General features: G+C 35.1%; 1 protein-coding gene across 5 annotated transcripts in view; it reads right to left on the reverse strand.

The window, feature by feature from the left end:
- Positions 1–26,500, reverse strand: part of LOC103506355 (probable serine/threonine-protein kinase dyrk1) — a 175,707-nt gene that overhangs the window by 137,722 nt on the left and 11,485 nt on the right. For 3 of the 5 annotated variants that reach the window (XM_026821422.1, XM_026821424.1, XM_026821423.1), the window contains exon 2: positions 24,122–24,176. The gene's annotated coding sequence lies outside the window, so the exon portion shown is untranslated. Of the gene's footprint in view, positions 1–10,250; positions 10,308–24,121; positions 24,177–26,500 lie in introns of those variants that run through there. The other 2 variants (XM_026821425.1, XM_026821421.1) reach the window with 1 other exon arrangement.

Raw genomic sequence — 26,500 nt, forward strand, 5'->3', positions numbered from 1 at the left:
CCACTAATAGAAGCGAAATTGGTGGATGTGCCATTTATACAAACTGAATCGGTGAGATAGTACAGTTACATTTTAATTAATGCGCATTATGTTTTTGCAAATCATAAATACATAATTTTTTGCCTTGTAGGTACACAGTAGGTGAGATCTCTATTAAAAAAAAACGTAAATCTGAAGTTCTGAAGATTCTACAACCATTTACATGTAATCAAAATATCTAGTACTGTTAGCAGTTAGATGATCATTAAATCATCTTGTGATTCCACTCATTTATTATAAATTAAGGAAGACCCAAATAAATAAATCGAAATATGATATAAGATTTTTTACTTTCTATTACTACAGTATAGCGGAGCTATACTAGTAATGAAAGTATTGCAATCGGTCCAAATTTTCAAAATCGGGAGTGTAATGACAAAGGGATTACATTGAGAATTAATTTTCCCATGGGAATTTAGGTTGATTTATCGAGTCCCAATGTTGAACATTTGGTGCTTCTTGCACATCCACTAATAGAAGCGAAATTGGTGGATGTGCCATTTATACCAAACTGAATCGGTGAGATAGTACAGTTACATTTTAATTAATGCGAATTATGTTTTTGCAAATCATAAATACATAATTTTTTGCCTTGTAGGCACACAGTAGGTGAGATCTCTAAAATAATAATAATAATTAAAAAAAAAAAAACGTAAATCTGAAGTTCTGAAGATTACCTGGTAAGTAGGTTCTACAACCATTTACATGTAATCGAAATATCCAGCACTGTTATACGACCATTAAATCATCTTGTGATTCCAATCATTTATTATAATTAAGGAAGACCCAAATAAATAAATCGAAATATGATATAAGATTTTTTTAATAACAATAATTTATCCGTATATTAATATTGTTAATTTAGTTTAAATAATAGCCACCACATTTACTATTATGTAAGAGCATAAAATTGTAATTTACCCCCCTCTATTTATCCCAGTATCGATCCATAGTCAATACCTAATATAGGAGTGTAAACTTTAGAGCTTTTGCCTATTCCGTCCCAGATACATTTCTTAAAACGTCCTGCAAATTGAATTCTCGTGTTCTACAGAAGTTGGGAATTATTTTCAAGGAGTTGAAGAGGATTAATCAATCACCTGTGACCTGAGAGTGGCTGCGGATAATTTATGGACGTAATTATCATCCGTCTCTCAACAGAAATACTGATTGTCATAAATACATCCGCGATAAGAAAAGCCCGGGCTATCTTTGTTTTTCTCTCCTATGATACAATGTCTATGTTGATGGAAGTAGAGCAATTAGAAGCAGGTGAATCTAAAACTGAGGTCACCATTAAGTAAACAAAATAACCATAAGGCGGTACTTCTTGATTTACAAGGAGATGTCTTATCTTAGATGTGTCAAGGTACTTACACCTAGGATGGTATTAATTTTATAGGAAAATTTCACTCTGAAACCACCAAGCTTGACAACAGAAAACAATGCTTTCATCGAACTGAGAACGAAGAGGCTGATGACGGAGTTCACTTATGTCAAGATGTCGAAACAACGACTACAACAACGAACACATTAACACCACTTTCCATTCATTCCCAGTCTGCTTGTTCCGATGGAAATGTGTTTCTTATGTAAAACTTCATTCAATAGCAACATTAGAAGAAATCAAGTTGAAGAATGTGTTACGCTGAAAAGAATGAAATATCGAGTAGGGATATTATTGTTGATGCTGGTACACAAAAGGGAAGATAGATTACACACAGACAAACGTACACACGTTGCTAATCAATCAAAAGTTTCCGATTGTATAAGGTAGGTGCCTCCTTTATACAATATATAAAATATTATACGTAAATACTAGTAGGTAGATTCTATAAAATCAATGAGTAGCTATCTAGTTATGCATGATTGTAAGGTCCAAGGTATTCACTAATCTTTGACAGTGTAGGTACGGATTTTTTCAACCCTACAACTTACAAGTATCTAAAACGACTTATGTATGCCTAAATTTCTGCGTTTTGTAAGTTGTTTTTCAAAATCAAGCATTGGTGAAAATTTGCGGCGGAGCATATTCGCATATTCTGTGTAGCATTTGTAAAAGTTCCGTCTGGTTCGTAATTTCTAGACAAAGTGCTAGTTTTGGGTGCCATGACCCAAAATCATCATTTTTGAGTCAAATACTCCGTTTTCCGTTTGTCAATAACGATTTATAATTCTCGTAGTAATAAAATAAAGGCAAGCATTATTCACTTGATTGGAAACGAGACAAATTCGATCGGAAAAACATAAATAAGACTCGCAATTTCCTGGTTCTTCCTTTGTTTACAATTACCTTCATTGGTGTCAGAGGCAATTACCAGACAGTCCTTTACTATGGCTATATCTGTTCGGTAGTGCGCCAGGCCAAGTTCCATGTTGAAAAAGAGTGTTCCATGTTGAAAAAAATCAATAAATTCACTGGGATTTCTTTGTCTTCCAACGTTATATCCCTGAGCTATCACCGGGGCAAATCATACATGCTGTAAATTTGAGCACATTATCCCAAATGACCACTTCACAATCATGTTTAACAATGAATTGGCTAAGTACCTCCAAACAAGAGATTTTACATCGACGGTGCAGAACAAAGCTAAAATTAATCTCATGATCTCATCTCAGCACCGATTGAATCCAAACCAAATCATCATCAGCATTATCAGAAACAACAACAACCTGTTATTTCGTTAACATGATTTTAAGAATTATTACATTTCAAGCTTCTTTCACTCAGAAATTTTGTTAGGAGAAAGGTCACGACCTCTGTGAAACAAGTACTGAGGCCTTTAGGTGCCCCCGGGTCAATTTGGATATAACTAATGTACGGTTGTATCTCAAGATGATCTGTGGTATAGTAACTACTATTGGAAGCACTATTGCATGTGAGTACTTTACCAGTAAATTTTATAAATGAGAACACTACCTACGTCTAAAGTATTTGAGAGTATTGAGAGAAGAGCGCAATGAAACCATGTAGGTACATAACTACATACACACAAGATCACCCTACAATAGTATTTGATGACTTATTGATGTATTTTTAAGTTTTAGAGCACATTTAGTCCTGCCATCATCAAGAACACATAAACAATACTTCCTATCCTTCCAATAAGGGCAGAAGATTTCAAAGTTCTACGCTTCGAGGAAAGTTTGGAATTGAAAGGCGCACAGAGAAGAATAGAAAGAAATACTTGTGATATTAATATTATACCAAGGAGGTGTAAATTTCATTTTACCATGAAATTGTATAATGTACTTTTTCACAAGACTCGGATATACCGAATGCCTGTCTTCACTTGATGGGATTAAAGAAGAAAAGAAGAAATGCGTGACCTATTGAAGTGGAGAAAAAAATTGCACACAAATGAAAAGCCATTGCTATTCATATTGACCTTTGCAATGTAAAACGAATAAGTTATGCCCTCCTAGCTTTTGCTGAGGATCATCAGCTAAAATGATTTCACTCTTTTTCCAGCCGATCTTACTCAGGCCCGTGCATAGGGGGTTCCATCCGTTCCCATTTTCCTCGGGCGCGGGCTAAAGGGGACAGGAAACCAGCAGTCCCCTTCAGAAAGAAAGGGGGGAATACGCCGATCTTCTTAATAAATATTACGTTTTTCTTAATACATAAATATTACGTGGACAGGCCCATCGTTAGAGTTAGCAACGCGGGGCCGAGGCTGCACCCGGCCCGGATCTTACTGTTGATGTTGGTTGGATTGTAATAGCTTCTGTGATCTGTTTTATTCTTCAATAGTTTACCTGCTAGGTACCTATAATTTTCTATTCATGTTTATAATATTGGACATCAATCTCTAATTTTTGTATCCAAGTTCAGGACAAAACGGGGTAAAGTTACAGGTAACTACTGGATGAATCAAACCCACTCTTGTCAGGTTATTCAGTTTGCTATCTGAGGTATTGCTAATAGAGGTATTGAATTCTTGAACAGTCCACCCGAGTACGGAATCTATTCCCTGTGTCCCTTTTCTCTATGGAACACCCTGTAAGTGCAACGCATCTCTATCTACTTGCTATGTAGAGGTAAGTAATAAACTACATCAACACGTCACTACCTAGCATCTCACACTATTTTTCTATTAATTTAATAATTTATTATATCCTCCACATTGTACGGAGGAGGATACAAGCTATAGCCATTGGTTTGGGTAGATTCTTTACAAGAAGAATCAGCAACTTTTCAGTCGGAAGATAGCCTTGCGAAAGTTACAGCTATACAAACACTAGATAGGTATAACATACAAGCTTATAAACTCGGTAAATTATAGCCTTACAACTTATGGTATGTTTAAAGAGCGATTGAATCTATAGTTAGGACGAATAGCCTTTTATTGACCTCCTGGTTAGCCATAGAAATAATGTTCGGTCTTTTTAATTTCCATGGAAAGAGAGCAATGAAGCAACTACATAGATGTACGAGATCCAAGTCACTGAAAATGAATAACAGTAAAAACAATCTTCCACCATGGAATTGTCCCGACAAGAACAAAAAAACACCAACAATTGTGCGAATACCTCCAAAAACGAAACATACATGTAGGTATGGAAATTGAATCAGAAATTCCTGATACGTAACAACAGTAAAATAATAAGTGAAGAACAAAGGCCAAAACAAATGCCTCGCAATCTAAAGTCAAAACAAAAGGGGTGAAAACACTTGTCGCGGGAGAAAACACTTCAATTGTGTTTCGTGTTGGAAAAACTCTTCAGAACCCTAGAGGGAAAAAGAAGTAAAGAGGTTAATTTGAGTAGAAAACTAGGAAATGAAAATGTAAAAAAAATAGTTTATAACTTTTTAATAAAAACTATCAACTTTCAAGAGAGGAATTATTTAATTTCAATTAGTGGTAAGTCCATTTCAAAAGATTCCAAATAGATTTCATTCCATTCTAGAGATATGACAGAAATGTGTGACAGACTAACAAAATATTCAACGACAGACTAATGTCAACGAGTTCCTAGGTCCTATTGTCCTTGACACAGAAGGACTCAAGAAGAAAATAAAATAAATTAGGAACAAAAGAGAAAATAATGAAATATTCAACGACAGACTAATAAAGTCAACGAGTTCCTAGGTCCTATTGTCCTTGACACAGAAGGACTCAAGAAGAAAATAAAATAAATTAGGAACAAAAGAGAAAATAATGAAACAACACAATACAAAAATTTATTTCTTCCCCTCTCCCCAGCATGAAATCTGACAACTTTATAAAGAAATCAAATTATTTAATCTACTGATGCCCCTTTTCATCCGAGCAAGTCAAACAGGGAGCTTTTAACATGAATGTCTATTGTTGTTTTACGGTTTTCGTGCAAAGATTTCCAAAGTCCCAGTGAAAGGGCTTCTGCAGGAATCAAATCAACAAAACAACACCATTGTAACGTCGTTGTTTTTGACAGTTTATTGTTAGTCTCATGTTGACTTGTGAAATAGAAATTTTATTCAAATTCAATCATTAGTTTTTTTTTCGTCCTGCAAATTGAATTCTCGTGTTCTACAGAAGTTGGGAATTATTTTCGAGGAGTTGAAGAGGATTAATCAATCACCTGTGACCTGAGAGTGGCTGCGGATAATTTATAGACGTAATTATCATCCGTCTCTCAACAGGAATACTGATTGTCATAAATACATCCGCGATAAGAAAAGCCCGGGCTATCTTTGTTTTTCTCTCCTATGATACAATGGATATGTTGATGGAAGTAGAGCAATTAGAAGCAGGTGAATCTAAAACTGAGGTCACCATTAAGTAAACAAAATAACCATAAGGCGGTACTTCTTGATTTACAAGGAGATGTCTTATCTTAGATGTGTCAAGGTACTTACACCTAGGATGGTATTAATTTTATAGGAAAATTTCACTCTGAAACCTCCAAGTTTGACAACAGAAAACAATGCTTTCATCGAACTTAGAACGAAGAGGCTGATGTCGGAGTTCACTTATGTCAAGATGTCGAAACAACGACTACAACAACGAACACATTAACACCACTTTCCATTCATTCCCAGTCTGCTTGTTCCGATGGAAATGTGTTTCTTATGTAAAACTTCATTCAATAGCAACATTAGGAGAAATCAAGTTGAAGAATGTGTTACGCTGAAAAGAATGAAATATCGAGAAGGGATATTATTGTTGATGCTGGTACACAAAAGGGAAGATAGATTACACACAGACAAACGTACACACGTTGCTAATCAATCAAAAGTTATTCGGTCTTCAACATGAACTGATAGGTTGATAGGTTTGATATAGCCATGTACAGTGAGTATCTACTTTTGATTTATAACACTGATGACTTAAATAGTACTATGCGAATTTTAAGCTCCTGTTTTAAAAACCACTAAAGCTCAAATTAAAAACGAGTAAATAGCTTTCAAGATAAGATAATTTTGAAGGGGAAAAAATCTACATCCTAACACGGCTATAGGTTTGAGAAATATAAATGGGAATAAACAATCAAGAGCCTACGGTGGTTTTTATGCGGTAGTTAAACATGGTTGGCAAAAGTTTAAACCGGCTCAGCACTTGGTGTATTTTGGTTTTCAAGAGACTTCTAGTCTGGATTTTTATCATCATTGATTTGAAATTTCAACACAATATTTGAATGAACGCTGTGAGTTAATTCGATTACATAATATGTAGTTCGTTTGTTTGTTCTTTGAACATACCTACTTGTACAAGCCGTAAAGTTTTCCTTCGAATCAAACTCGTTTATCGTGTTTGTATTTTGTTTTGGTTTTCAAGAGACTTCTAGTTTGGATTTTTATCATCATTGATTTGAATTTTCAACACAATATTTGAATGAACGCTGTGAGTTAATTCGATTACATATGTAGTTCGTTCGTTTGTTTGTTCTTTGAACATACCTACTTGTACAAGCCGTAAAGTTTTCCTTCGAATCAAACTCGTTTATCGTGTTTGTATTTTTGACATCTCCACCAATTTCCGTTTCTATCAATCGGACAAATCCATCTTGACTATTGTGATGTGGTATGGGGTATGGTTATGGTATCAGTAGGACACTGGAAAAATATTCACTTCCTACAGCCCCTACCACTTGAGTATAAAAGTAAAGAGACATTTATTTATTCATGGGCACACGCACATTTTGGGGTAATTCAAAGGGTAATTTCTATCAATCGGACAAATTCATCTTGCCTATTGTGATGTGGTAAGGGGTAGGTATGGTATCAGTAGGACACTGGAAAAATATACACGTCCTACAGCCCCTACCACTTGAGTATAAAAGTAAAGAGACATTTATTTATTCATGGGCACACGCACATTTTGGGGTAATTCAAAGGGTTAAAATCAATCCTCCCAATCAATCAGATTGCAGACATCTAAATTACATTACGCTTTATAGATAAGTGATAGTTGTTTTATTATTATCATCTCTTTTTTCTCTTAATTTTTTTACGACCGTCCGCAACGGCACTTTGGGTGCTGACCTATTATTGTTATTGCCTGAGATCGGAGTCATAAAAATTTCCGGACCGTAAATTAAACTTCATGTGTTCGAAACTGCTAAAACAAATACAATTTACTTTTACTGACAGGACACAAATTAATTTGTTAGATAAGACCCAAGCACCCAAAGTCTTCACCCATTTAACTCTAAAGAAGGTAATGCTATTAAACGAAAGTACAAAATACCTGAGTAGTAATGTGAGAGTGGAATTAAACAAATTAGGACATATAGGACATTGTGAGATGCCACACACGACAGAATGATTGCGCTTTTTCCTAATACAGGTAAGAAATTACTCTTTTTTCCAAAATAAATACAAAGTTAGGTAAGTATAGGTCCTACAAATACCTATCTACATATCTTTTTCTATGAATTTAATTCGTTCAAACAATTAATACGATGAGCGACTTCAAGCCCGTTTGCCCTTTGTCAATTCTTCATAAAATTCGTCCTAACGAAGCTCAGAAACCCCGTTTATCCAGCAACACCTATGATATTGTGTCCTTTAACGATGACGGTCGGTTTCAGTTTGGTGTGAATTTCAAATAGACTTGGCTTTCTCTAGCATAAACTATGAACAAGAACAAAAACGAGGTGCATTTCGATATTAATGAGGCAAAAATTCATAAACTGGACAGTGCTAGTAGGGAATGTCTTTTGTTGTATTTCAATTTTCTGCAATCACACATAGATATGGTCTAGATTTCTAGAATACCTAGATGCTTAGGGTGTTTAGGTAGAAACATGTAAACGGGGAAAAATTGTGCAACAAAATTAGGAAAGTAGGTTATTCCGCTTGGGGTCGAGTGGATTGAAACACATCATATGCTTTCAGGCACACTCCATTTGTCAAAGGTCTAGGATCTCCTTGCCCTTAGGATCAATTTAATTTGAAGAAATCATTTACTGATGAAATTCAAATTCGAACTTCATGAATCTCTTAAATATATCAAATTCTTCACTCTTGTATTCTTGAATCCAGAACACTGGGGAGTATAATGTGAACCAACCCGGTGATTAGTGACAGTGATTAAGTGGTGAACATTGGACGAGGAAAGTGAACTGGCAAAGAACTTTGGTGAAGTACCTACCTAGGTTCCTACGAATTCATAGCTTAGTTAGATTAGTAGGTATAATGATAATGTGTAAGACTAAGTTCTTGTTTTCAAATTTTGTCAGTACTACACAGTATCAATATTTGGTCAATTTCCACATTTGTAAACAAACATATTTTACTACAAGTTTGTCTGTATATATTATAAATTGCTACCCTTGATGTAGTAATCTAGTAATCAGGTGTCTAGTAATCTAGTGACTAGTAATCAGGTGACGGTCTTGCCAAATTCCAAAATGAAATTTTTGATTTTGAAAGCCAAGATTTTCCTCGGAGGCTCTTTCTCAACCTCACCACCATCACTTGGTTCTCATATCAGTTAACATAAGAACAGGTGCCTGTATGTTCTCGATATTGTCTGGAAATTTTTGTTCCTCATAAACCCATTATTAAAAGATTATACAGGTTGTGCTTTACGGCCTCCTTTACTGCTCGAGTAATTTATCGATTCTTTCGGTGTGCGATATTTTGGTTTCGTGTATCAGAATCAGGCATTAGATTTTATTAATGTCCTATAATTTGGTACCGAAGAACAAACACCAATGTATGCCAAATCGTTCGTCTTTCTCCTTTAATGATATACCTTGAGAAAAAGAAGGAGAGGACGAGGAAGAAGTGGATGGGGAAGCTACGTATATCAAGTTTAGAACAATAGCTGTATAAATTGTATAGGTATACTCTTATACACGGATAGAATTCTCAGTGTGAAGCTTTTAATAAAAATTTGGTAATTTCAATCTTTAGGCTGGGTTATGTGTTATTATATCCGAAGTAGTGGTACGTATAATCATTTTTATTATATTTAAATTAAAAATTGATGAACATAAATCAAATCCCATACGTGTTGTACAGGGTTAGGTAAAACCCTATCTATTATTAGCTATTAATTAATGCTTTTAATTCTTCAGAACCTATTCTTTTTCATGATGAAATTACCAAATACATGCCTATTTGCCTACACAGAAAGATTCTATTATAGGTGTTAATATCCATGTAAATTGTTTGTTTGTTTCTTAACTTTTTTCGGAGTGTTGGCACATCCACTTAAAATTACGCATTCAAAAACCCCAATTTTCATTATTTTAGAGGTTGTTTTACAGCTCTTTGGTATAGGTAGATAGGCAGGTAGGTAGGTAGGTAGGTAGGTACCTCCTTTTGCATTGCTTCTGAAACACCCTGTTCCTATAAAAAGTTATAAATGAACGTGGCCTCAGCACAATAATACCTGCGAATTATCAATGGCTAATCCCCATTACCTGTAAACACAATGCTTTTTATGCTAAACCGGAGCCCAATAGTTTAGCCTATCGCAAGGTGTATAATTATGTGAACATTTATAGCTCTGGTCCCGGGTATGATTTATTTGGTACAAAGTTAATTAATTTTGACCAGCCTTACGGGATTTTGGTTGTTATGCATGTTAGTCTGAAAAATGTTTCAAGAACAATAGTTGGATCTGTTAAACGTGAAGACATAAATTTGGCATCTTTTCTTGGTATTACTATTAGGTACAAAATTTAATAAATTTGGCAAATCTTTGAAGCTAGCGTTTTATTTATTTATAATTGTTATTATTTTTAATGTATGTAGGTACAGCATTAAAACTTACCCAATTTATGAGGTAGTTAAAGATGAACGTCGGAGAGATCCATTTGAACTGAAATCTGAAACAATAAGCGTCAATTGATTGAAATCATTATAAGACCTACAAAGCAACAAAGGAGACCTTCAGAAAAATGTTGCTAATGTCTGCAAAAGCAGAACTCAGAGTAATTTTGTAATTTTATACATCCAGCGTCAACGTCAAAATTTGTTTTTTAATTATTCTTGAAAATTAATTATTTTAGAAAAATCATTTCAATAGCTAAAAAAATAAAATATGAAGTGGAGAAAAAAATTGCACACAAATGAAAAGCCATTGCTATTCATATTGACCTTTGCAATGTAAAACGAATAAGTTATGCCCTCCTAGCTTTTGCTGAGGATCATCAGCTAAAATGATTTCACTCTTTTTCCAGCCGATCTTACTGTTGATGTTGGTTGGATTGTAATAGCTTCTGTGATCTGTTTTATTCTTCAATAGTACACCTGCTAGGTACCTATAATTTTCTATTCATGTTTATAATATTGGACATCAATCTCCAATTTTTGTATCCAAGTTCAGGACAAAATGGGGTAAAGTTACAGGTAACTACTGGATGAATCAAACCCACTCTTGTCAGGTTATTCAGTTTGCTATCTGAGGTATTGCTAATAGAGGTATTGAATTCTTGAACAGTCCACCGGAGTACTGACTCAATTCCCCGTGTCTCTTTTCTCTATGGAACACCCTGTAAGTGCAACGCATCTCTATCTACTTGCTATATAGAGGTAAGTAATAAACTACATCAACACGTCACTACCTAGCATCTCACACTATTTATCTATTAATTTAATAATTTATTATATCCTCCACATTGTACGGAGGAGGATACAAGCTACAGCCATTGGTTTGGGTAGATTCTTTACAAGAAGAATCAGCAACTTTTCAGTCGGAAGATAGCCTTGCGAAAGTTACAGCTATACAAACACTAGATAGGTATAACATACAAGCTTATAAACTCGGTAAATTATAGCCTTACAACTTATGTATGTTTAAAGAGCGATTGAACCTATAGTTAGGACGAATAGCCTTTTATTGACCTCCTGGTTAGCCATAGAAATAATGTTCGATCTTTTTAATTTCCATGGAAAGACAGCAATGAAGCAACTACATAGATGTACGAGATCCAAGTCACTGAAAATGAATAACAGTAAAAACAATCTTCCACCATGGAATTGTCCCGACAAGAACAAAAAAACACCAACAATTGTGCGAATACCTCCAAAAACGAAACATACATGTAGGTATGGAAATTGAATCAGAAATTCCTGATACGTAACAACAGTAAAATAATAAGTGAAGAACAAAGGCCAAAACAAATGCCTCGCAATCTAAAGTCAAAACAAAAGGGGTGAAAACACTTGTCGCGGGAGAAAACACTTCAATTGTGTTTCGTGTTGGAAAACTCTTCAGAACCCTAGAGAGAGAAAAAAAAAGAAGTAAAGAGGTTAATTTGAGTAGAAAACTAGGAAATGAAAATGTAAAAATTAGTTTTTAAACTTTTTACCAAAAAACTAAAAACTATCAACTTTCAAGAGAGGAATTATTTAATTTCAATTAGTGGTAAGTCCATTTCAAAAGATTCCAAATAGATTTCATTCCATTCTAGAGATATTACAGAAATGTGTGACAGACTAACAAAGTCAACGAGTTCCTAGGTCCTATTGTCCTTGACACAGAAGGACTCAAGAAGAAAATAAAATAAATTAGGAACAAAAGAGAAAATAATGAAACAACACAATACAAGAATTTATTTCTTCCCCTCTCCCCAGCATGAAATCTGACAACTTTATAAAGAAATCAAATTATTTAATCTACTGATGCCCCTTTTCATCCGAGCAAGTCAAACAGGGAGCTTTTAACATGAATGTCTATTGTTGTTTTACGGTTTTCGTGCAAAGATTTCCAAATTGTTGCTGCAATGTTACGCACAACAAAACAACTAAACTAAGGGACGTCTTCGGGAAAGTGACCCTGACGGTGACAGTGTTATTGTTCCCTCATGTTGGACTTGTGAAATAGAAATTTATTCAATTCCAATCATTGAGTTTTTGTTTTCAGTTCCTGCAAATTGAATTCTCGTGTTCTACAGAAGTCTGGGGAATTATTTTAGGAGTTGAAGAGGATTAATCAATCACCTGTGACCTGAGAGTGGCTGCGGATAATTTATAGACGTAATTATCATCCGTCTCTCAACAGGAATACTGATTGTCATAAATACATCCGCGATAAGAAAAGCCCGGGCTATCTTTGTTTTTCTCTCCTATGATACAATGGATATGTTGATGGAAGTAGAGCAATTAGAAGCAGGTGAATCTAAAACTGAGGTCACCATTAAGTAAACAAAATAACCATAAGGCGGTACTTCTTGATTTCCAAGGAGATGTCTTATCTTAGATGTGTCAAGGTACTTACACCTAGGATGGTATTAATTTTATAGGAAAATTTCACTCTGAAACCACCAAGCTTGACAACAGAAAACAATGCTTTCATCGAACTGAGAACGAAGAGGCTGATGACGGAGTTCACTTATGTCAAGATGTCGAAACAACGACTACAACAACGAACACATTAACACCACTTTCCATTCATTCCCAGTCTGCTTGTTCCGATGGAAATGTGTTTCTTATGTAAAACTTCATTCAATAGCAACATTAGGAGAAATCAAGTTGAAGAATGTGTTACGCTGAAAAGAATGAAATATCGAGAAGGGATATTATTGTTGATGCTGGTACACAAAAGGGAAGATAGATTACACACAGACAAACGTACACACGTTGCTAATCAATCAAAAGTTTCCGATTGTATAGGTAGGTGCCTCCTTTATACAATACACAAAATATTACACGTACCTACTAGTAGGTAGATTCTATAAAATCAATGTGTAGCTATGCACGATTGTAAGGTCCAAGGTATTCACTACTCTTCGACACTGTAGGTATGGATTTTTTCACCCTACAACTTACTAGTCTCTAAAGCGATTTATGCCTAAATTTCTACAATTTGTAAGTTGATTCTCAAAATCAAGCGTTGGTAAAAATTTGCGGCGGAGCATATTCTGTGTAGCATTCGTAAAAGTTCCGTCTGGTTCGTAATTTCTAGACAAAGTGCTAGTTTTGGGTGCCATGACCCAAAATCATCATTTTTGAGTCAAATACTCACCCAAGTATTATGTGTGCATGTTTTGAAACATAATTTCGTGATAATAACCTACTAGGGTATTTAAATCCACACTGATGAAAGGCTGTTAAAAAGGGAGAAATATTCAAGCGTTAATTGGGATTTCCCACTGTGATTAGCTCGGCCTTTCGTATCTTACATTTTCTTGTCAAGTCTACAAGTCCACTAGAACATATGAATCCAAAGTCTTTTCCAGGGTAACTGAAGAGGTTTGATAAAACTCATATAAAATTGTGAGCCCGTGAGCTATTTTCTATAGCAGTGGTTCTCAAACTTTTTTTGGCCGCGGAGCACCAAGCAACTGCTGTAAACTCTACGGAGCACCCCCCCCAACCCTTTAGGAATTTGGAGCACAGCCCATTTAGACCCAAGTATGACAACCGAAATAAAGCCCTATTTATTTTTCTTGCTTAATTGGACGTAGGTAAAAGTAGCTAATATATACCGTTGCCTAGAAGCTCTCGAAATCAATATACTGGGTCAGATAACTTTAATTTATCTAGCTTAGTTATTTTGGTAAAATTAAAGCCTCATTTTGTTCAAATCTGATGATTCTGATACTCAGCATTAAACAGACATTCGGAAAAGGTGAAAACTAAATACTTCCCATTTGACTAAACATATTCGTGCGATTTTTTTTTTTTATTTTTTTAAATGCGGTAAGAAAAATGAAACTATGCGGAGTACCTGGAAGCTCTTCGCGGAGCACAGTTTGAGAACCACTTTTTTTTTTTAATGCGGTAAAAAAAAATGAACTATGCGGAGTACCTGGAAGCTCTTCGCGGAGCACCGGAGCACAGTTTGAGAACCACTGCCATAGACCATTGACCCTCGCCAAGACCATCGCAGGAAAAATACCCAGCTTAATTTCTTGATTTTCTTCGAGAGTCGGAGCTATGGTCAAGGCTCTGTTGAAGAAGCTTCTATTCATTAGCATGATTTGTTTATTCTCTTGGATCGGTACTAAGACCTAAGTACTAAGCGAGGGTCGATTATCGGTTCTCCTTTGTGGACGCCTACTAAAGGCATGCTACGACACAGGCCACAAGCGTCTAATGTAGCAGTTGTTCCATTGCTACGAAATAAAAACGGCGGTGGAACACTCATCTTTTTAAAACCAAAAAAAAAAAAAAACCAAAAAGTCCAAGGTAATAATGAAATAATGACAATAAACTTTTTTCTTACCCATTTTTTACGTTATTTTTTTCTGGTTAGATTGTTTTCTTAGGACCCATTCAATTAAAATCATATATACCAATCGAGGAATGGTTAAGCCTCTAGAAAATTTCCCCCCCCGCTGAGATTCAAAATTTCAAATCCATTGATTCAATGCACCCCCAAGTCAGAGGACCAGACAAATTGCTTTTCAAATCAGAGGACAAGACACAATTCGGCAGCTTTCTTTTGGTAAAAAGCTTTGTGAGAAAGTATCCCCTCATCTGTTGAGAAATAATAGCGTTCTTTTCTTGAACGTCCGGTATCTGCCCCTCTCCTCAATATTTGAACAAAGCTTTTTTTCTACCCGTAAGGCTTCCATGAGTAATTAATGATTATTTCGTGTATGGGACTTTAGACAATTACCTTCATTGGTGTCAGAAGCAATTACCAGACAGTCCTTTACTATGGCTATATCTGTTCGGTAGTGCGCCAGGCCAAGTTCTGCCTGATCACGTGATTTGATAATCCCCATTTTAACTATGTACTAAATGTCATGAAGGTCGTATAAAAGACGTCTTGAATTCTTGATATAACCTAGAAAACTCCCGGAAACTTTGGTACATATAATGTGTAAAGGGTCTACAACATTATTAGCATACGGAAAATATCTGCCGAATATGGTGGAAGCAGGATTAATCAAATTTCCCAAATGGAAAAAATCCGCCCTAAATGCAACCTAGAGTGTTCCATGTTGAAAAAATCAATAAATTCACTGGGCTTTCTTTGTCTTCCAACGTTATATCCCTGAGCTATCACCGGGGCAAATCATACATGCTGTAAATTTGAGCACATTATCCCAAATGACCACTTCACAATCATGTTTAACAATGAATTGGCTAAGTACCTCCAAACAAGAGGTTTTACATCGACGGTGCAGAACAAAGCTAAAATTAATCTCATGATCTCATCTCAGCACCCATTGAATCCAAACCAAATCATCATCAGCATTATCAGAAACAACAACAACAACAACCTGTCGCCATGAGAAAAGCATGGAAGACCGGCTCAGGACAGGGCTAAAAAATCTCATAGTTTCTAACTTTCCACGATTTTACTAAAGTTTTATTATTACTATGGGAAATTTCAAACTTTATTAGCCTAGGTAGGTATTAAAAAAAGTTCAACAAAGAAATAATTTTTTTTTCCAAGTGGGAGTCAGATGTTTATTCATCCTCTCGTCGTCAAAAATGTGAATAGTTTTCATCAAAATCCCCACAAATTGCAGCAGTTAAAAAAACTGAACTCTGTTGCTCACATTTTTTTCGTGTCTCAAAAGCCACCCACCTTGAGTAAAGCAAAGGGAAGAAAAGCCACACAACGTTTGAAAATTCTGGCGACATATTTTCAAGGGAACTGGCAACATCTAGAAGTCTGAAACGTAACCCTTCACAAATTGTAATTTCTCCTCTCTGGGGATTGTAATAACTCGAGTCTTGTGACATCTGACTCCTGAAGATTCGTATAATCTTAACCCATCTTTTGGGAATGTTGCCCTTACACCTAAGCTCAGAGTGGGTTTTTTGTGTATGAAATATTTCTAAAGATTACTTTTCACAGCGTAAAGTTAATGTTGTTCCTATACATGGACTGCTAGCGCTGATGGTATCATTATTCAGTAGTGCAACAATGAAAATGGACATCCTATCACTGCTATCTTAGGTATGCAACTTGAGATGCACATCTAGGCTCACAGAGACAAATTTAATTCATTTTGACCTGTCGATTTTGCATCAAAGGCAATTTTCTCTTACCACGTTCTAAGGACTGAACCGGTCCAATTCTATAATGTTATTCGCCATATTTTGTTCAAAGTTATAAATAATGGTTATTGTCAGTTTGGCACAAGATCATAACGTCCCCACCTGCTCAAGTTAGGTGAGTTAGCTCTTACGTAACTATACTAAGCATTGTGATCCAAATTGATACCACCAGTCGATTTGTATTTACCTATAGGTATTTAAATCACCAGCGCAATTAGAACTTGTAGAACATGCCGTCAGTACACAAGTTGATTCCATTTATCAATATTTATATTTTGCTACTTTTTCGAAATAAAAGGTGATAAAATAGTTCTTGAGTATGACAATGTACTTTTTCGATCTTATCTCCTATAATACGAGGAAAAATAATTACAAAGGTGCATGGTTATAGTAAGTACTTTAGAAAAATGTATGTATACTTATAAATGCTTATCCATAAGTAAAATTTTGAAAAGTACATGTCATGACACTATTTGTCAGTAAATACATAATTATATTTATTTGTACACATACTTATAGACATCTACAATGCTATACCTCAGCTCACACAGGCTAGTCTGTTCTAACAAAATTCATTATTATAAAAGCTGCGATTTTCCAGCTCTGCTCATTCATTTTAGTCACAAGTCAAAGATTATACCTAGGTATGTAGTATAACTGAAACCAAAGTCATACATCTTTCTCTCTACAATATGTAGTACGGGAATAGTGTTGTGGAATAATGCTGTCCAAAGTTTAATTACTGCATGCTGTGATACCGTCCGGCAGGGCTGTGCATAGGGGGTTCCATCCGTTCCCACTTTCCTCGGGCGCGGGCTAAAGGGGACCGGAAACCAGCAGTCCCCTTCAGAAAGAAAGGGGGGAATACGCCTATCTTCTAAATAAATATTACGTGTTTCTTAATACATAAATATTACGTGGACAGGCCCATCGTTAGAGTTATAGCAACGCGGGGCCGAGGCTGTACCCGGCCCTGCTGTCAGTGAGATTGGTTCTACATTTCGTGCTCTTAAATCTCGCATTCCCAACACAAAGACGTATTGATCAATTTAGAATTAGAATCGACTGCACTACAGTTATAACTCTGGCATTGTGAAACCTAGCTGGACACTGCGGAGGTACAGGTGAAATAATAAACCCATTAGAACCCTGCTGTCAGTGAGATTGGTTCTACATTTCGTGCTCTTAAATCTCACATTCCCAACACAAAGACGTATTGATCAATTTAGAATTACAATCGACTGCACTACAGTTATAACTCTGGCATTGTGAAACCTAGCTGGACACTGCGGAGGTACAGGTGAAATAATAAACCCATTAGAATACACTAGGACATGTAAAGTGCATTTATGAGATGTGTCATAAAACCAGCACTCTCACTAAACCTATGCCGGGTCGGGAATGTCATAAACTATTGTGAGAAATCCACCAGCAGTGATAAACCTCGCTAGACCGTTGGGTGTAAGTACGTGTACTGTACATACCCATCAGAATAACAACTTGACCGATCATTTGAAATAGAATTGAAGTGAGAAATCTCATCTGAATCTACCAGGATATTGAGCATTTGACACAAATCGGTACACATTCGATATAATTACTTATATGTAGAATCACAAATATTTGGAGCCTCAAACCAACTAAAGGAATATGAGGGGGAATACGCCGCAGGCCGTTTTTCGGAAAAACTTGATATTTAATTTGAAGATTTGAACATTTTTAATTTTTGAACGGGTGGCGAATTCCATGACTTTTCCAAGTTTTCTTTAAATTTTCACGATTTTCCATGACTTTTTGGCCGATTTTCAGATTCCAACCCTGTTGATAGAGAATCACAAATATTCGGAGCCTCGAACCATCAACCCCCAGAAACCGAGACCTTATGACTGATAATCTAGACTATTCTAGACTATAGACCTTAGACTTCCTCGATCCCTGAACCTCTGGACTACAAGCCTTTCGATCCTTGACCTTGGTCAGCGCCAGCAGACCAGCACCTCCTGTGTTGAGTAAATTGAAAATGACGTAACCCCTATGCGTGGGACGAGTGACTTATTGGAAAATAATGAAGATATAAACACCAGCAGTGATAAACCTTGCTAGACCGTTGGGTGTAAGTACGTGTACTGTACATACCCATCAGAATAACAACTTGACCGATCATTTGAAACAGAATTGAAGTGAGAAATCTCATCTGAATCTATCAGGATATTGAGCATTTGACAAAAATCGGTACACATTCGACATAATTACTTATATGTAGAATGAAAAATATTTGAAGCCTCAAACCAACCCCCGAAACCGACACCTTAAGACTTCCTCGATACCTCTGGACTACAAGCATTTCGATCCTTGACCTTGGTCAGCACCAGCACCTCCTGTGTTGAGTAAATTGAAAATGACGTAACCCCTATGCGTGGGACGAGTGACTTATTGGAAAATAATGAAGATATAAATCACCCGAGTCAGGTTCCGCCTGTCATTGTATGGCTAATAGATGTAGCGGACTGGTCTTCACAACCCAGGGGTCACGGGTTCGACTCAAGGTCGGGGAGCTGATTTTTTCCAGTCACAGCACGAGATCTGGGAATGAGGTTCCATTCAGAATAGTGGGAGCTTACAACTTTCTTTGTGGCCTGTACAATTACTATGCACCCACAAAAGCCTTTCAATTTTGAAATATTAAGGTAGGTATTTCAATTTAAAACAACTCTACAACCAGTTCTAAATTTCTAGATTTTTTAAAAAAGATTTTCGAGTTTTTTCCTCTTTCCCAAGATCTTTCTACTTAGATATGTAGTAACTAGTAACTTTCGTAGTTAACTTGAGGGTGGCTTTTTCGTCATATGTAGAACTCAATTTATCATACGATTTCTGCTGGAATCTATTGATTCAATTCTACAGCAAATCGCTCTTCCTGAAGAGATTTCCAAATCTTATACCTAAATTATAATTATAAACTACATTTAGAGTTATCATTGTACCACAATCAGATTCGGAATTATTTATGGTTTAATAATAAAATAGAAAACTCTATATAACTAATTAAAATTTGTGCTCCATATTAATTAAATTTAGTGTCTCAGAACTCATAACTTAATTTTTGGTTGAATCCATTCTCATTATTTCGTCTTATCAGATTTTATTAACGTTGGACCATCACATACCTATTTCTGCCATCTAAAACTAAAACCATCATTGATAACTTATTCTAATCTTCGTTAATTGTTTTTGAACGCCGAAAAAATCAATTCTGATACGGTTTGATTTTTATCTGATTAAAAGATTTGATTTAAATTGGGCTTAAAGGACTTACCGAAAAACGGACATTTACATTATATTAATCTAGAAATCTAGATATAGCCAACTAACTCGGTACCTACAAAATGTTGGTAAGGTTATGTCTAAATCAAATACATACACAGGTTAATGGGTGCAAGTACATAATACCTACATGTGTTGCAAAACTTCCTCTCAAGTTAAAGTTAAGAAAAGTTCCACAGATTTGATTTATTTTAATTGATAACCATAAACAATATTTTATATTTCAGAATTACCATCAGAGTCGATGTCGATGTAATAAATATAATGAAATGACCAGTTTGAAGTTTTCCACCGCTTTCCAAATTCCTAACCTTGCTCTGATTTAACTTTCTTGTACAATTGGGCTTAAACAACTTACCGAAAAACGGACATTTACATCATATTAATCTAGAAATCTAGATATAGCCAACTAACTCGGTACCTACAAAATGTTGGTAAGGTTATGTCTAAATCAAATACGAGTACATACACAGGTTAATGGGTGCAAGTACATAATACCTACATGTGTTGCAAAACTTCCTCTCAAGTTAAAGTTAAGAAAAGTTCCACAGTATCTTTCTTTTTTATGAGTGCCCCCAAGTAATTCATTCACCAGTTTCGGTCTTCAACATGAACTGATAGGTTGATAGGTTTGATATAGCCATGTACAGTGAGTATCTACTTTTGATTTACAACACTGATGACCATTTGATTTATTTTAATTGATAACCATAAACAATATTTTATATTTCAGAATTACCAGAGTCGATGTCGATGTAATATGTAAATATAATGAAATGACCAGTTTGAAGTTTTCCACCGCTTTCCAAATTCCTAACCTTGCTCTGATTTAACTTTCTTGTAAAATTGGGCTTAAAGGACTTACCGAAAAACGGACATTTACATTATATTAATCTAGAAATCTAGATATAGCCAACTAACTCGGTACCTACAAAATGTTGGTAAGGTTATGTCTAAATCAAATACATACACAGGTTAATGGGTGCAAGTACATAATACCTACATGTGTTGCAAAACTTCCTCTCAAGTTAAAGTTAAGAAAAGTTCCACAGTATCTTTCTTTTTTATGAGTGCCCCCAAGTAATTCATTCACCAGATTCGGTCTTCAACATGAACTGATAGGTTGATAGGTTTGATATAGCCATGTACAGTGAGTATCTACTTTTGATTTATAACACTGATGACTTAAATAGTACTATGCGAATTTTAAGCTCCTGTTTTAAAAACCACTAAAGCTCAAATTAAAAACGAGTAAATAGCTTTCAAGATAAGATAATTTTGAAGGGGAAAAAATCTACATCCTAACACGGCTATAGGTTTGAGAAATATAAATGGGAATAAACAATCAAGAGCCTACGGTGGTTTTTATGCGGTAGTTAAACATGGTTGGCAAAAGTTTAAACCGGCTCAGCACTTGGTGTGTTTTGGTTTTCAAGAGACTTCTAGTTTGGATTTTTATCATCATTGATTTGAATTTTCAACACAATATTTGAATGAACGCTGTGAGTTAATTCGATTACATATGTAGTTCGTTCGTTTGTTTGTTCTTTGAACATACCTACTTGTACAAGCCGTAAAGTTTTCCTTCGAATCAAACTCGTTTATCGTGTTTGTATTTTTGACATCTCCACCAATTTCCGAATTTCTATCAATCGGACAAATTCATCTTGCCTATTGTGATGTGGTAAGGGGTAGGTATGGTATCAGTAGGACACTGGAAAAATATACACGTCCTACAGCCCCTACCACTTGAGTATAAAAGTAAAGAGACATTTATTTATTCATGGGCACACGCACATTTTGGGGTAATTCAAAGGGTTAAAATCAATCCTCCCAATCAATCAGATTGCAGACATCTAAATTACATTACGCTTTATAGATAAGTGATAGTTGTTTTATTATTATCATCTCTTTTTTCTCTTAATTTTTTTACGACCGTCCGCAACGGCACTTTGGGTGCTGACCTATTATTGTTATTGCCTGAGATCGGAGTCATAAAAATTCTCGGACCGTAAATTAAACTTCATGTGTTCGAAACCGCTAAAACAAATACAATTTACTTTTACTGACAGGACACAAATTAATTTGTTAGATAACCCAAAGTCTTCACCCATTTAACTCTAAAGAAGGTAATGCTATTAAACGAAAGTACAAAATACCTGAGTAGTATGTGAGAGTGGAATTAAACAAATTAGGACATATAGGACATTGTGAGATGCCACACACGACAGAATGATTGCGTTTTTTCCTAATACAGGTAAGAAATTACTCTTTTTCCCAAAATAAATACAAAGTTAGGTACGTATAGGTCTTACAAATACCTATCTACATATCTATTTCTATGAATTTAATTCGTTCAAACAATTAATACGATGAGCGACTTCAAGCCCGTTTGCCCTTTGTCAATTCTTCATAAAATTCGTCCTAACGAAACCCCGTTCATCCAGCAACACCTATGATATTGTGTCCTCTAACGATGACGGTCGGTTTCAGTTTGGTGTGAATTTCAAATAGACTTGGCTTTCTCTAGCATAAACTATGAACAAGAACAAAAACGAGCAAGATTATTTTCACCCAATAAACAACAAGAACCCAGACCAAAACATCAACAACCTTAATGACCGAAAAATTGGCCCAGTAACCTGCTAGTCTTGTTAAACATTAAACCGAAATAAATTTCATATTCTTCACTCTTGTATTCTTGAATCCAGAACACTGGGGTGTATAATGTGAACCAACCCGGTGATTAGTGACAGTGATTAAGTGGTGAACATTGGACGAGAAAAATGAACTGGCAAAGAACTTTGGTGAAGTAGGTTCCTACGAATTCATAGCTTAGTTAGATTAGTAGGTATAATGATAATGTGTAAGACTAACTTCTTGTTTTCAAATTTTGTCAGTCCTACACAGTAACACAGTATCAATATTTGGTCAATTTCCACATTTGTAATCAAACATATTTTACTACAAGTTTGTCTGTATATATTATAAATTGCTACCCTTGACGTAGTAATCTAGTAATCAGGTGTCTAGTAATCTAGTGACTAGTAATCAGGTGACGGACGGTCTTGTCAAATTCCAAAATGAAATTTTTGATTTTGAAAGCCAAGATTTTCCTCGGTGGCTCTTTCTCAACCTCACTACCGTCACTTGGTTCTCATATCAGTTAACATAAGAATAGGTACCTGTATGTTCTCGATATTGTCTGGAAATTTTTGTTCCTCATAAACCCATTATTAAAAGATTGTACAGGTTGTGCTTTTGGCCTCCTTTACTGCTCGTGTAATTTATCGATTCTTTCGGTGTGCGATATTTTGGTTTCGTGTATCAGAATCAGGCATTAGATTTTATTAATGTCCTATAATTTGGTACCGAAGAACAAACACCAATGTATGCCAAATCGTTCGTCTTTCTCCTTTAATGATATACCTTGAGAAAAAGAAAGAGAGGACGAGGAAGAAGTGGATGGGGAAGGTACGTATATCAAGTTTAGAACAATAGCTATATAAATTGTATAGGTATACTCTTATACACGGATAGAATTCTCAGTGTGAAGCTTTTAATAAAAGTTTGGTAATTTCAATCTTTAGGCTGGGTTATGTGTTATTATATCCGAAGTAGTGATACGTATAATCATTTTTATTATATTTAAATTAAAAATTGATGAACATAAATCAAATCCCATACGTGTTGTACAGGGTTAGGTAAAACCCTATCTATTATTAGCTATTAATTAATGCTTTTAATTCTTCAGAACCTATTCTTTTTCATGATGAAATTACCAAATACATGCCTATTTGCCTACACCTATAGATTCTATTATAGGTGTTAATATCCATGTAAATTGTTTGTTTGTTTTTTAACTTTTTGTGTTGGCACATCCACTTAAAATCACGCATTCAAAAACCCCCATTTTCATTATTTTAGAGGTTATTTTACAGCTCTTTGGTATAGGTAGATAATACCTGCGAATTATCAATGGCTAATCCCCATTACCTGTAAACACAATGCTTTTTATGCTAAACCGGAGCCCAATAGTTTAGAGCCAATCGCAAGGTGTATAATTATGTGAACATTTATAGCTCTAGTCCCGGGTATGATTTATTTGGTACAAAGTTAATTAATTTTGACCAGCCTTACGGGATTTTGGTTGCTATGCATGTTAGTCTGAAAAATGTTTCAAGAACAATAGTTGGATCTGTTAAACGTGAAGACATAAATTTGGCATCTTTTCTTGGTACTTCTAGGTACAAAATTTAATAAATTTGGCATATCTTTGAAGCTAGCATTTTATTTATTTATTTATTTATAATTGTTATTATTTTTAATGTATGTAGGTACAGCATTAAAACTTACCCAATTTATGAGGTAGTTAAAGATGAACGTCGGAGAGATCCATTTGAACTGAAATCTGAAACAATAAGCATCAATTAATTGATTGAAATCATTATAAGACCTACAAAGCAACAAAGGAGACCTTTAGAAAAATGTTGCTAATGTCTGCAAAAGCAGAACTCAGAGTAATTTTATGCATTCAGCGTCAACGTCAAAATTTGTTTTTTAATTATTCTTGAAAATTAATTATTTTAGAAAAATCATTTCAATAGCTAAAAAATAAAATAATAATAAAAAAAAGATTTCTAAAAAAAAGAACAAGAACAGACAAGAAATCATAATGAGCTTACAACAAACTAAAGTACTTTTGAGATGAAAATTTGTTCTCTTTGTAGGTAAAAAAAAGAAAAAAAAAAAAATGGGGCGGCATGATGAAGTTGGCCATTAAGAGGGCACACAGGTAGGGCGTACGTTGCCGTCTATAAAAGCTATCGAAACCAAAGCCGCTTTCTCCAACAAAATATTAAAATACAATTTAAATGTATAACATTAAGAAAAAAAATATACATACTAATAATTGTATGCATAATAAAGAAAGAAACCTTGGAATAATTCGAAAATTTGGACCAGAAAGGAAAACTACTTAGTCAAAAGGAAAAAAAAAATCTTGGAGGGTTCGTGATGTATCACAAAGAACTTAAAAATGGTAAAAAAAGCAAAGAAAATGCAATATACATATAGGACGCTACCAACAGCATTATGTAAATTGTGTAATTTTACATTCTTTACTGCTACCCAAAGCTTTCTATTTTTTTTTTTACAATAAAAAGCTATCGAAACCAAAGCCGCTTTCTCCAAAAAATATTAAAATACAATTTAAATGTATAACATTAAGAAAAAAATATACATACTAATAATTGTATTCATAATAAAGAAAGAAACCTTGGAATAATTCGAAAATTTGGACCAGAAAGGAAAACTACTTAGTCAAAAGGAAAAAAAAAAAAAAATCTTGGAGGGATCGTGGTGTATCACAAAGAACTTAAAAATGGTAAAAAAAGCAAAGAAAATGCAATATACATAGGACGCTACCAACAGCATTATGTAAATTGTGTAATTTTACATTCTTTACTGCTACCCAAAGCTTTCTATTTTTTTTTTTACAATAAGGGTCATTGTTGGCCCCTTGGGGGTTTTCAAATATGCAGTGGTGAGGGGCTTGAAACGAGGGTTAAGGAGAAACCAAGGGATACATCAGAGATAGGCACTTTACAAGAGAAATACAATAAACTTTATTGGCAATGACAATGTACACGTAAATATTTAAACATGTTTATTTACATCATGACGTAGGGGGAGGGAGTGAGAGAGGGAGAGGGAGAGGGAGAGAGAGAGGGAGAGAGAGAGAGAGAGGGAGAGGGAAAGAGAGCCGAAAGGGGTGAAGGACTGAGGAGATGTGTATGTTTCTTTATAAACAACGAGTATAAATAATGCTACCTTCTATTTTTTTTTCGCCATGAGAAAAGCATGGAAGACCGGCTCAGGACAGGGCTAAAAAAATCTCATAGCTTCTAACTTTCCACGATTTTACTAAAGTTTTATTATTACTATGGAAAATTTCAAACTTTATTAGCCTAGGTAGGTATTAAAAAAAGTTCAACAAAGAAATAATTTTTTACTTTCTATTACTACAGTATAGCGGAGCTATACTAGTTTTTCCAAGTGGGAGTCAGATGTTTATTCAACCTCTCGTCGTCAAAAATGTGAATAGTTTTCATCAAAATCCCCACAAATTGCAGCAGTTAAAAAAAACTGAACTCTGTTGCTCACATTTTTTTCGTGTCTCAAAAGCCACCCACCTTGAGTAAAGCAAAGGGAAGAAAAGCCACACAAGAGAGAGAGAGAGAGAGAGAGAGAGAGAGAGAGAGAGAGAGAGAGAGAGAGAGAGAGAGAGAGCCTGCCAGATTAAATATTTTCAAATGATAAAGTACCTATTTTGGAAAAGAAAACAGAATCAATGGTCCTGTCACCTGCCAGATTAAATATTTTCAAATGATAAAGTACCTATTTTGGAAGAGAAAACAAACTTTCAGAATGGTCACAAAAGATTTAAACAAATGCAAAGCATTCTTTACTTTCAGAAGGGGATAATATGTATTTCAAAAGCTTGAAATATTTCAAAAATCTTAAAAGGCAAATTAAGATTGTTGAAGTCAAAGTTTGATTTTTTGAACAGTTAAAAATTAGAAGAGACCTACATTGACACCTCAGTACCACTTGATGACAGTCATATTCAAATCTACGAGTAGGCAAATTCATAGCAAACATAAGCCATTAGTGGATGTGCCATTTGCACGTGTGTTAACGGTACATTAGTGGATGTGTCATTTACACCAAGGG

Source organism: Diaphorina citri, unplaced genomic scaffold (assembly GCF_000475195.1).
Source record: "Diaphorina citri unplaced genomic scaffold, Diaci psyllid genome assembly version 1.1 scaffold229, whole genome shotgun sequence".
Lineage (NCBI taxonomy): Eukaryota > Metazoa > Arthropoda > Insecta > Hemiptera > Psyllidae > Diaphorina > Diaphorina citri.